Consider the following 12,891-nt stretch of genomic DNA (forward strand, 5'->3'; position numbering starts at 1 on the left):
TTGGACCAATTCAGAAAAATCCAGTCAACCTGATCCCAGTGATGAAACATGTCAACTCCACAGAGAAACGCTGTGGCCACGAAGGCAACATTAAAAACACGACTCCTATTGGACGGGAACAACAGTCATGTGACTCCAAACACCAGACGTGAAGCTTGATTCAAACTTTAAATCAGTCAACGCACGCGGACGACTGCTCCGAGGACGGATATTCACAGAGTGACGCACAAGACGCCGCACACGGGTGGTTTGTCTGGAACCAGGGGGAGCTGTGGAGCGCTGCCGGGGGAGAGAGGGCTCATGGGTAAGGAAGATGAGGAAGAAAACAAAGAAGGGTGAGTCAGCCAAGGGAGACACGGAGGAGTGTCTGGAAAAGCAGGAGAAGAAAATCAAACCTGGAAGAAACACAATCCTGGAGAGTGCTGGAGAGTCCTGGAGAATCCTGGAAACTCCTTTTTTGATGCCTGGAGCTGCAGGAACAAAAGAGTTGTTGGAGCCAGAAGAGAAGTCAAGATGGATGAACCGCCGTTTGGTTTGACGCCTGTAGAGAGTGCTCCAGATACAGAGAGAGCACAAAGAGCAGCGTTGATTCAAGTGATTTCAAAACGATGCATTCAAAGACCTGAGAGTGTAGGAATGAGCTACATCCTTTGGCCAAACTCCAGGAAAAGAACTCTCCCTTCTCCAAACACATCCGGAGGTGATCACGGAGACTCACCTTCACCTAAATGTATCGTATTTTTATTTTTTTATGGTCGACAGGAAGTTCCTGCCGCGAAAAACAAACGTCGTGGAAATCCTTCTGCAGCAGAATTCTCACCGACGAGCCGAGCGTCACAGTCAGTGACCGCTGTTCAATACAAAACAACACACAGAGAGAAAGATGTTTCTCTTTGATATAAATACTGTGTAGGACTACAGTCTGAACGAGAGTCTCAGTCTAAAATGAGAGAAAAAAAATGGATTGAAAATACACCACATGAAGGACAGAATTCCATTATTTTCTGACATCTAGTCAGGGGTTGAAGGAAGGAGTTCATGGGCTGCAAGTGGCCCCCGCCCCGGGAGTTTAGGACCCCTGCGGTAACGAACTTGGATTGAACATTTTCAGGTAGGTTGTGGCACACCCAGTGGCCAACAGAAGCAACTGCAGCCGCTAACAGAGCTTTGATTGTTTTTCAGGATGTTCCAACATTAGGGACCGGTTTGATCAACCAGAACAAAAGCATAACAAAAAAAGTATTTCAAAAATTAGAAAAAAAACACAGGAGGTCACATGGTCTGACAAACGTCTTCACCTGAACACGGTGATCAGTTTGTGTGTGTGTGTGTGACTGTGACACCTTTTATCAGGCCAATCAATAGGGGGAGTGTGGAGCCAGAGTCAGTGAGTGCGGACGCTGCAGGTCGTCGTCCGGATCAATGCTCCCACTGATAATCCTTCCATTTTTCACCTCAGAACGTCGGAATTAATCATCGTCACGAGGACGAGCTCGGACTCAGCAGCCGCCTCACACACCTGCAGTCAGCTGGGATTATAAATGCACAGGTGAGGTGCATTCTGGGATTGCTCGCTCTGCAGGTAATCAGACGACACTGTTACATTTATTTAGGGGACGAGAAGATTTTTGTTTTTATTTTATGCAGAAGAATTTGACGGATTTGTTTCCTCTGACTCTGAGATAAAACACAAACACCATCCCTGGAGGATTCTACGGTTGTTACTGCTGCAGCTGCTGCTGCTGCTGCTGCTGCTGCTGCTGCAACAAATGTGTTTTGTTTTTGGCAGTTTTGTCAGCCATGATTAGAGAAGCAGCACGGGATTAGAGAGCGCCACCCACTGAGAATTTATACAACAAACAGCAACGGGAAACTTTTCCATCGGCTGATTTTAATTTTATGTCGATAGAGGAGTTTGATCTGTGGCGTACAGAACAACAGTCTCTGAATTATTATGATAATAATAATAATTATTATTATTATTCTGTTGTGTTGTGATATTCCTGACTAAATGTTTTGTGATTGTTTTAATCTCTGTGAACGATGCTCCAGAGGGAGCTGTAATGACTAAAAAAAAAGAAATCCATCTGATCTGATATGAAAATGAAGGAATTTTAATTTTTTATTTTCCTCAGACGTCTGTCCTAGTTCTAGGCAAAAAATAAAACGCCATAAATCACATTTCTGTCAATCCTCACACCAGTGATGTTTAAGTCTGGAGATTAAACCCAGCAGAGTTATTGTGAGAAATGAAACATCTGTCACAACCTCAGACGTCTGGTGTTTGAACTCTGACATCCTGGGTGTTGTATTATTATTTTCAATGACAAATAAAGTAACCAGGTCCCACAGGGTTGATCCCACAGGTTCTCCAGGTGTGGAGTTCTTGGATGGTTGTTCTCTCCATGAACCAGTTCAGATCCGACGGCTCCGTGGACTGAAACCTTCACCACATCATATCACAGCCGAAGGATCCAATGATCGCTCGGCGGCCGATCAATAATCAATTACAGCAGTGATACGGTGGAGCCTCGCCGTGCGGCTCTACATCGTTTGTCGTGAGACGTTTGGCGACGCCGTTACTCTGTACATAAAGAAAATAACAGCCTGCAAATCAACGGAACAGATTGACAATAAATTAAATATAAAAACGTTGCCGCTTTAAGGCGTCGTAACGCGGCGTGCGTTTCTGAATCAGATGAAATGAGGCTGAGACCAAGGCGGGCGTCGGTGGAGACGTTCTCCACGAGTCTATCAAATACTACACTACTACTATCAAATACTACTACTGCAGCTGAACCAAGTACACAAACCAACGCCTACTGCGTTTCAGTCAGGACCAAAATACAACCTTGAAAGAAAAACACATTTTTTGAGCTCTAGTGGAAAATTGTTGGTATTACAAGTGTGTCTGCAGTAGCAGAAAAGAAGAAAAACAAAAATAAGAAAAAATATAAAATATAAATATAATATAAAACATTAGACACGTTTAAATTTAGTGCCAAGACATAAAGTGTGGCATAAATTGAAATGTTTAAATTTAGAGCCAAGTATAAGACATAAAGTGTGGCATAAATTGAAATTCACAATGTGAAAAAAATCTAAGTTAATTTTAGTTAAGACTTGAAGTATGGAAAAATATGTAAAAATGTAACAGAACTCTTTGGTATCACAATAAATGTAAACGTAAAACCAAACCGCCCAGGACGTACAGTTACCCAGCCGACTGCAGCCACTGAATCTTTATATGCCTTTAAAGCTAGCGCTAACGGAGGCGGCCGAGAGTTTTCATTTAAACAGTCGCTGCCTATAAACAGCACACATTACCTGTTAATGAGAATTAAAAAAAAAAAATCCAAAAACAAACGACTGCACTTCCAGACTTAAGTGCATCATATCTGCTGAGCTTTAATGAAATGACCGGGCTTCAGGGTGTTTCTGTCAGACTCCACTTTATTAGCCTCGTAAACACACGCGCACGGGTCGGATTCATTATATTATTAAGTGCTTTTTGGTTAAGACGAGTCCAAATCAGACGGAGGTTCGAGGTCTGTTTGGTTTGAGATGTTTACAGATATACTGTGTCGTAACTTTTCATTAACCACAGGCTAAGAAACGGTCATAAAAAGAAAAGAAAAAGTCATTAAAAAAATGCTCTAATTGTGTAGAGGAGATGATGGAGAAATAGTTCCTTAGATTCTAGTATTTTTGTCTCCGTACACGTGGATAAAACTGTTTTGTTATAAATAATAATAAATAAAAATGTACTGAAAAATAACCGATAAAATTCTGACTTTGCTTTTAAATTGTGGTTCAACAGAATAGACTTTGCTTTTGAATTGTGGTTCAACAGAATCATACGAAAAATCAAACTAATGGACAAAATAATAAGATAAATGTACCATCATATACATCCAGGGGTCAGGGGTCACGGTGACCCCCCTGCTCATTTGGGTTTGAGACCCCGGCTGGGTTTAGAGACGTGAGGATGCAGCAGTACCTTTTACCGCAGTTCTCCGCTGAATAAGCAGCGCTCAACAGGAAGTGGAAATTAGTGCTGGTTACGAACGAACGACAAATGTTTTTACAAGAATTCACACGATGAGGTTTCAATAAAAATGTATTTTGTTGCCGGGGCTTCAAACATGTCACAGAAGGTGAAGTATTTTTAATAAGTGTTTATATTGTTTGGGTGTCAGTCATGATTGAGTTGGTGCACAGTGATTGGTTTAAAAAGAAACTGTACAGCAGGTGGTGCTATTGTTAATTGGTATTATTGAAAATGTCAGTCACCAAAGTGGAACGACTCCATAATCAACTGCTTTTAGGCAATAAAAGAAAAATCTTTGTGATGACTCACGGAAAACACTTTGGCTACATTTCAATTCCAAAGAACGGAAATTGCACTTTTCCAAACCAACCAAGGCTACAGGAACAGGAAGTTGGCGTCTGCTTTAAAAAAACAACAAACAAAAAACAAAAAAAACAACAAATTATATGTATTATATGGGATGTGTATTTTCTCTGAGTGGTAAATAAATCACAAATATACTGCAAGTACAGCAGAATACAGCAGAGCTCCAGCGACGGCCGGGGCTGAACGGAGGCGTGTTTTGTGTTTTTCGTGTGCAGCTCGGACTGAGCTGAGTCGTTCAGCACTCAACCCAGACCTGGTACCATTCAACAGACGAGAGCAGCGGCAGATCTGAACGAGGCCACACGGTCAATATCTCCCCTTGTCCTCGCTGCTTGAATGACGCACAAACTCTGAACACAAGTGTGTGCACTCATATATGTGCACTCATATATGTGCACTCATATAATGCACCGTTCTTCAGAGAGACTCTCGCTTTGTGATCTTTATGAGACGGTGAGTCAGTCCACCTCCTAAGATACTTTAATATTAAACGCATATTAAATAGAATCAAACAGGAACAGGAGCGACAGGGTGCGAAAAAAGCTGCAAATCCTAAGCCCGTCAGATTTGTTCAGAAAAAAAATATGTATTCATGCTAATGAATTTAAATATATATTGCTGGTCAATATCAAGTATATCCAGGTCAAAGTGAAGTATTTAGGGCATGAACTTCCAGTGTGAGGTCAGCAGTAATGGTGAGAAACACACTGGTCATTCAACACCATCAGTGTTTGACCCTAATGTGACCTGCAGCACAGCGACTTCAAGGAGTGGGAGACCACCTCCTCAGAAACATCTCCCTGCTGTGAACCACCGACAACTGTGGACCACAGTGACATCACGCTGCCCTGAAGGCTCCGCCCACTCACACCAACATGACTGACATGATTTAAATTCATCCCATTCATTCAATATGACTTTTTTTCCTAATAAATTATAATTAAATATCATTTTTAAAAACTAAAAATTCTAATTCAAGCAGGCCGGATTGAAGCCCCAAGCGGGTCGGTTTTTGGCCCGCGGGCCGTACCTTTGACACCAGCGCTCTAACCCATACATCAGGGACCATTAATGTAGTCAATAATCTAAATGTTAAAGCGCTGGACGTCTCTAACGTTGACAGTTATTACTGTTATTGGTGTGTTGTTATCATTATCATTATCACAGGGACATGAATCGACTGTTGATTGGCTGCTGACATTCTCATGTTGAGCCACGGTCCCTCAGGCCACGGCTGCACAGATGTCACTTTATGCTAATTGGCCATAAAATTATCAAAATGGCAAAACAAGGGCCTGACGACAAACACAGCCACGAGGTGTGTGTGTGTGTGTGTGGTGTCACTGCCACACCGTCGGTACATGCTGCACCCCCTCAGCCCCCCCCCCCTCCAAACAGAGCTGCGTCTCCACATCAAGACCGTCTGAAGAAATCATCCCTGCTCGGGAATTCAACCGCAGACTACGTCAGTGGACAGGAACACAGCCGCCCAGTGTGTGGGTTAAATACTGAGAAATACATTCTGTACTCTGTCTGTTGAGGGTTTTTTCAAAATGTGGGATTTTAAACTTTCAAAATCAGGGCAAAAAAATGGTATTATTTCACTTGTAGGAACTTGGTTTTTCCTCCAGTCGACTGCTCCACATTAACTTTGAATGAAGTAGTTGTGCGTCAGCAGAATTCACTGCACTGCACTGCACTACCAACAGCTGACTGGATGGCTGTATATTCATTACTCAGGTGGATCTAATAAAGTGCTTGGTAACTGTGTTTAATGGGAGTTAGCGGGCAGATGTTGAGCCTCGGTTTGAGGAGGCAGTGCTTCTCAAAGTGGGTCTAAAATAAAACCTTTCACATCATCAGTGTCAGATTTCCACCAAAGTACACACTGAGTATCTAGAAACTGCAACACATGTATATAAATATATACACAGTATATATTTATCATTGGCCTCGTTATCGTTACAGGCTTTTTACTCCGATAACGCAGTGCCTGGGTTTCACCAAATGACGTGTGCCATAAATGTAGTTTTGGGGATAAACGGATGTATATTAAAGCAGTATTGCCGCTCATTTAATTAATCTTATACTCATACAGTAGTTTGTAGAGATATTAATAAAAAGTATTAGCAGACCTACATCAGCATTGGTCGATATCGGAATCGGAAATTAAGTGTTTAGACAATATCGGCAAATCGGATATTGGCAAAAAAAGTTCATATGGGACTGATATACATTGCCAGGCTTCCACCACTACTCCACTTATTTGATTGGTCACAGGCCAGTGATTGACAGGTGACACCATCATGGAGCCTTTGAGTACCCAAAGAGGCACATATACCCCGACTTGAGAACCACTAGTATAGAGTAAGCGTTCCAATTGGCTGCTCTGGCTTTGATTAAGGCTCAGGCTCATTGTTGAGTTGCATCATCTGTTTACCAGAGCCCTCTCCCAGCCCACCTCTCAGGCAGCAGCAGTGGGCGTCTGGTGTGAGTGTGGAACAGCAGCGCCTCTTTGTCAACATTGATTTCTTATGGCTACAAAGTATCTGACAGGTGAATGTTAGAGAGCAGGGACAGAGTGTATCCACCTCACAGAGACGCATAAATATATAAACATATAAGACACAAGAGGGAGAATCACACAAGCCCTTCATGCAGTCCCTGACCACTGGACTCCAATCTCAACTATAACAAATACACGTCTAATCCTAATCTGGAACTCCATTCTAATCTCAACTATAAAGTGAATCTCACAACCGCAAAAACGTTGACCCTGACTCAGTGGGGACCTGCAAAACGTCCCCACAAGGACACAGTGTCAGCACAACATTAGGGTTGTTGTTTTTTTTTCAAATGTCCCCACATGTATAGCTGTACCAGAAACACACACACAGGGAGGCAGTGAAGGAAGAAAACGAGGAATATATTCAGTAGTTGGTCATATGTTACTGGGGCACACACTCACAAACACACACACACACATATATATAAATATACTGTATATACATATATAAATATATACATAAATACATACATATATAAACATATATGTACGTGTGTACATATATAAATGCATATATAGGTACTGATATAAAAATACTCATATACATTCATACGCATATATGCTATAGCTCTACACCCATACATAAACATATATACACAAACATAAATATATATATATATTGCCAAATCAACCACTAGGCGAATACAAAACTAAATATAAACAGTCTCCTTACTGCACACTGTGCAGAAAATTATCACAAAATCCAGCGTAAAAAACGCAGAGTTAAAAAACCACGTGTGACACAACATAGGGTGCGTGGTCGTGCACAGAGAACATCATTAAGTATCCATAACCAACAAGGGAGCAACAAAGTGTGCAGATCCACCATCAGATCCATCACGACGTGACGCCTGCACACAGCGCACACACACACACACACTGACCATCTACAAATATCAAACATTTCCACGGTGCGTAAAAGCGCACCACCGCGCCGCCTCGGTTTAACACAGAGTGAAGACAGACAGGAGGCATCACTCACCGAGGGTGTGGACGCAGGTCCAACCCGTGCGTCTCTGGATGTGTAGCCCTGTGGTGGAGTGGAGAAGGTGGAGGAACCCGTGCAGCAACGGAACTAGAAGACGGCAGCAGCCGTGCGCCACCGGCCGACTGCTCCGCTCGGTCCCCACCTCACCGCAGAGACACTGGCCGAAATAATCCAGGCATTTTCCTTTGCTGTTCCTCGGAGACCCACTCTGTGGTTCGCGTCCCAACTTCACAGCTGATTTTCTTGATGTTGAAGTTGAAGACAAACTCCCTACTGGCAGATCTGAGTCCTCTTGGTGTGGCTGTCGTTGTGGCCAACCGTTGCCAAAGTTCGCGTCTCAACGAGGCAACAATCCCAGCAGTATTTCTGATTCTGCCGTGTTCCAGTCCAGTCCAGAGCCGCGGAGGAACTCCTTCATCAGGAGCTCTGTGACGCACCTTTCGCCCGGACAGAGAAGCGCAGGTATCCACACTCACAGAGCCACCTCCGCTCCCTCAGCGTTTGTCGCATGTATCAACTCCTCTGTTGTATTTCCATCCGTTCCGTTTGGACCTCGTCACACGCGCACGCAGGCAGACACGCGCGCATGCACGCACGCACACACACACTGTGTTAATCCCGGTTGCTCTTCCAAGTGGCGTAACGGAGCGTCTCCTCTCGGCGGCGCTTCCTGCTCCTCTCTCCCCTCTTCTCCCAAACTCTGGCCATCCTACTGTAGTAAAACCACACCCCGCTAGGCTGCGATTGGCCAGAGCCGAAGAGGATGATGAGGAAGGAGGTGAGGGAAGGAAGAGAGGGAAGGAGGAGAGGGCGCAAGCGAGGATGAGCAGCATACAAAGGAGAGGAAGAGGATGGAAATCAGCGGCGGTCGCTGCTCTGGGATCTGGGGAGGCTCACTTTAGTCCCGGTTATTCTAGTTCAAAATTCTGCCTCCACACCCACAATAATAATAAAAAACAACAACAACAACAGGAACAAGGAAACACAAACACAACCTAAAGAATAAAAACATATTCAGTTCAGTACAGGATGTAAACAAACGGTGGTGATGGAATACAGGATTACAGGGTTCCTGAGTAGAACCCTGGGTTTTCAAGGTGACACGACCCAAAAATACTCCATCTATAGACTTCAATGAAGACAGTGCTGCACTTCACAAACTCTGCATGGAAATGACACAGAAAATGGGGGCAGTCCATACATAAAAAAGTGGTTCTAGTCTGCTTAGGATTTCATCCAATCCTCCTGCATCATTAGACTTTGAAAATGTGGTTTTAGCTTTTGGTTATTTTAGCATTTCGTGTGATGTTTCCAGCCTAACCTGATGGATTTGTGTCGATGTGTTTTGCAGGGACAATAAAAAGTACTTGTGAATAAAGTTGTCAAAGTCCTCCCCCACCAACAGGGTTTAATACGCTTTACAGCTGATTCTGAATAAACTAGTCGTATTGTTGATCATATTTGACTGCACTCACAGTAAGTTATAGATATCAAAACACCAGTTTATTCGACTGTTAATTTAGTGGAAGATTAGAGGAAGCTGAACCTCCTTTGCGGTCTATAAAACAAGTGCTACTGATGAGGGAGAAGAGAACTGCTGGGCAAAAAAGAAGTGAAGAGAGGTGAAGAAGAATGAGGCTGGTTAGAGCCCAAGAAGAAAGACTCGCTCTGGAAGTCTTTTTTTTTTTTTTAGCACCTTAGCCAAATTTGTCTTCAGTTCTGTTCTGTCTCTTAGTAAATTTGATTTGAAAAAAAAAAAAAGGCTGCAGAGTCGGCAAATTCATACAGGGCTGTTTGCCCATCCTTTCAAGCCTGGTGTCTATCGGCTCCTTGGTTCTGTAATGAATAAGTAAGTTGGTAAGGGGATAGCTGGTGAGTGAAGTGCATGCTGAGTATACTGCCACAGGGCATCAGGAAGGAAATACAGTAAGTAACAGCGTGAGCATCCCCGCTAATGGGAGCCAATGAGGTGGTCCGGATGTTGTTGCGCCACATATGGCGTAAGAAAAGGACCAATTAAAAGCACCTGCACGGCTCCTGGGAGAGGCGTTCACTGACGCTCACCCTCCAGAGAGGTCTTGAATGTGAACTTTGAAAATCACAGACACATGAGACGATTATCGCTCTCAATCATATCAGAGTGAGAATCGCTTTCCAGTCTTGACAGTATTTTCTCTTCACCTAACAAACAGCTCCACAGCTACTGCCTGATGGCAGATGTTAATTAAGAAATGATCACATCAGCAGCAGGGTGATGTGATGTCGTTCACATCCCCCCACTGCCATAAAGAAGAGTCGGGGAAAAAGGAAACCAAACGGTTGCAATTCTGGATTTACACACAGATGGTGCTTTTACAGGAAGTCTGGAAATAAGGCAACAAAGAAACTCCAACATAGACCATTGGAAAATAACGGACATCACTACTTCCATTGCAGGTTAATGTTGTGAAGGAGGACTGGTGAAGAATGCTGGGAAAGCTTTGTTGTTTTAGGAAGTGACACAGAAATGTTTCTCCTGAAAACAAAATAACATGAAAACATCACAGACATATATAATATATTATAATAAAATACTTGTAAATGTATTTGTGTATATTTATTTCAACCTATAAATAAATGATCACTAAACAGTTTCAGATATTTCTAGTTCCTCATTTAAAAAACATTAGATTCAACAATTAAATTTGTATGAACAATAACATCGTGCCAGCACACATGACTAACAGAACAGGTCTTAGCACCACCTGCAGGCCTGAAGGGTTAGTGTTCAATGTTGACAAACAGAATAGTGTGATCACTTACAGAAAATAAAAAACACAGTCTTCACCTTTGACCTTTTTGTAAATGTACTATATATAAATGTATAAATGTTGCTGCTCTGAACAAGAGAGAGAGAGAAAGGGAGGAAGGGAGGCAGATCCAATCAGCAGCCCCTGAACCACCTCAGCCGCGGTCAGTCCAGCCTCACCCATTCATGACCTGCGACGACTACGGCTCAGAAGAACGGCAGACGTCACTGGTGTTGGAGGAGCAGCTCTGCTCTGTTTGGCAGAGAAGAAAATAAAATGGGTGCAGTGCACAGGCTTGCAGCTCTGCAGGAACGCCAGCATCTGGTGCATGTTGGAGAGTGGCTGGAGCATGAACACAAACAGTTGAACAGAGAGACTCCTTCATATTCAGACAGTCAAAGATGGTGTAGCGTAACAACAGATAAAAAAAATAAATAAATAAGGCTCAAATGTTAATACTCAAATAGATAGATAGATGCATGAATGGATAGCTAGAATATATAAATATAGACGCATATATGTAAATATATACTGTATATATAGAGAATATATAAATATGGACGCATATATGTAAATATATGCGTATATATAGGCATATATATACGTATATATGTAAATATATACTGTATATATATGCATATATATTTACATATATGTGTATATATATGAATATATATACACACATGTAAATATATGTGTATATATGTATATATATATATATATAAATATATATATTTATATATATAAATATATACATATATATGTGGACGTTATGGGAGACATAAAACTATGATTATACATTTTATGAACGTCACCACTTCCATTTAATCACAGGTCATGTGGACAATCCAAGGTCTTTAAATTCCAATTCCTCAGTACAAATCACCTTCACTTAAGCACATGCCTCGCACCGTTTTTATGAACATGCAGAAGCCGACCCTCATCACTTTCAGCTATAGGGACAATTTTATCGGCCCACACGGCTCCACTGTGACATTCGGTGTAATGAAATCCCGGTCCTCATTTTTATATGTCCCCATCAGAATAGGCTTACCCCGGCTTTTTGTCTGCCCTCATCCCCACCCGCCTTCATTACACAAGCCAGGCAATAAAGCAGCGTGTATATAAGGACGTGACGAAAGAGTTGCAAATAAAGTACAGTATGTGTACTCACAGCAGGACACAAAGGATATTTGCATCATTAAAGCCTAAAGGACACTGCCTAGCAACAAATTCATGAGCTGAAGATGTTTTTTTTATTCATTTTATCTAGGAAGCTCCCACTGAGATCAGAAGAGAACCTGGGCCTGTTTAGTTGAACACAGTGCACAGATAGACCCACAGGAGTTGAAGAAAAACACAGAGCTTTTCAAGAGCTCTGGTTCTTCCTTTTCTCTCAGTTTTTATGGCCATCAGCTGCCACCTAGTGGTATGGTAATTAAAAATCCACCCCTGCCATTGTCGCTTAGATGAACAAACACCAATAGTTTTTAGATCAATAGAGTGAAATTGGATAATTCCCACGCCCCCCCGGGTGATTGAAGCTAACACTGTGTAATAATTGAGGGAAAAGACAAACCAATATTTCCAGCAGCTTTGAAACGCTAACACAAACACTTGTTATTGTGCCGCCTGATGGACGACCACTGGACTAAATTACAGTGTTCCACTGTCATTCTGTAAATCTGTGCAGTTTGTCATATTTAATCACACAATAAAGTGGCCTTAAAACCATGTTGGTTAATTAGTCAGATTAAATAATTCACTGCATGAATTAAAGAAGTGCACTTTGCAGTAACCAACCAGATGGCTGCGGCAGATTTCCTGACACCGATGGTGAATATTGGCTGCTCTCCCCACAGTGGTCAGTTCGTTGGAGCAGCTGTCCTTTTTATCAGTCGGTCTCAGGAGATAAGGCTGCTGTTATTGGACCTGGTCAGAAAACTAAATCATAGCTGTGTTCAAGATACGTACGTGCTGCTGGTGATTTTACACAGTTCCATTTAGTTTATTTCACCTTTTTGACCATGTATTTATTGAAATCATTCACATATATATATGTATATTATTCATGCCCTAACTTTGAGGGTTAGACCATTCACCAATGACACGTTCTGCGTCTGTGTTTCCA

General features: G+C 42.3%; 1 protein-coding gene across 1 annotated transcript in view; it reads right to left on the reverse strand.

Annotated features, from left to right (window-relative positions):
* The window catches only part of LOC103396655 (BMP/retinoic acid-inducible neural-specific protein 3), a 70,377-nt gene extending 59,929 nt beyond the window's left edge, over positions 1-10,448 (reverse strand). The window contains exon 1 of the mRNA XM_025066182.1: positions 7,966-10,448. The gene's annotated coding sequence lies outside the window, so the exon portion shown is untranslated. The remainder of the gene's footprint in view (positions 1-7,965) is intronic.
* Positions 10,449-12,891: the final 2,443 nt, after the last annotated feature.

This window comes from Cynoglossus semilaevis, chromosome 20 (assembly GCF_000523025.1).
Source record: "Cynoglossus semilaevis isolate Cse_v1.0 chromosome 20, Cse_v1.0, whole genome shotgun sequence".
Taxonomy (NCBI): domain Eukaryota; kingdom Metazoa; phylum Chordata; class Actinopteri; order Pleuronectiformes; family Cynoglossidae; genus Cynoglossus; species Cynoglossus semilaevis.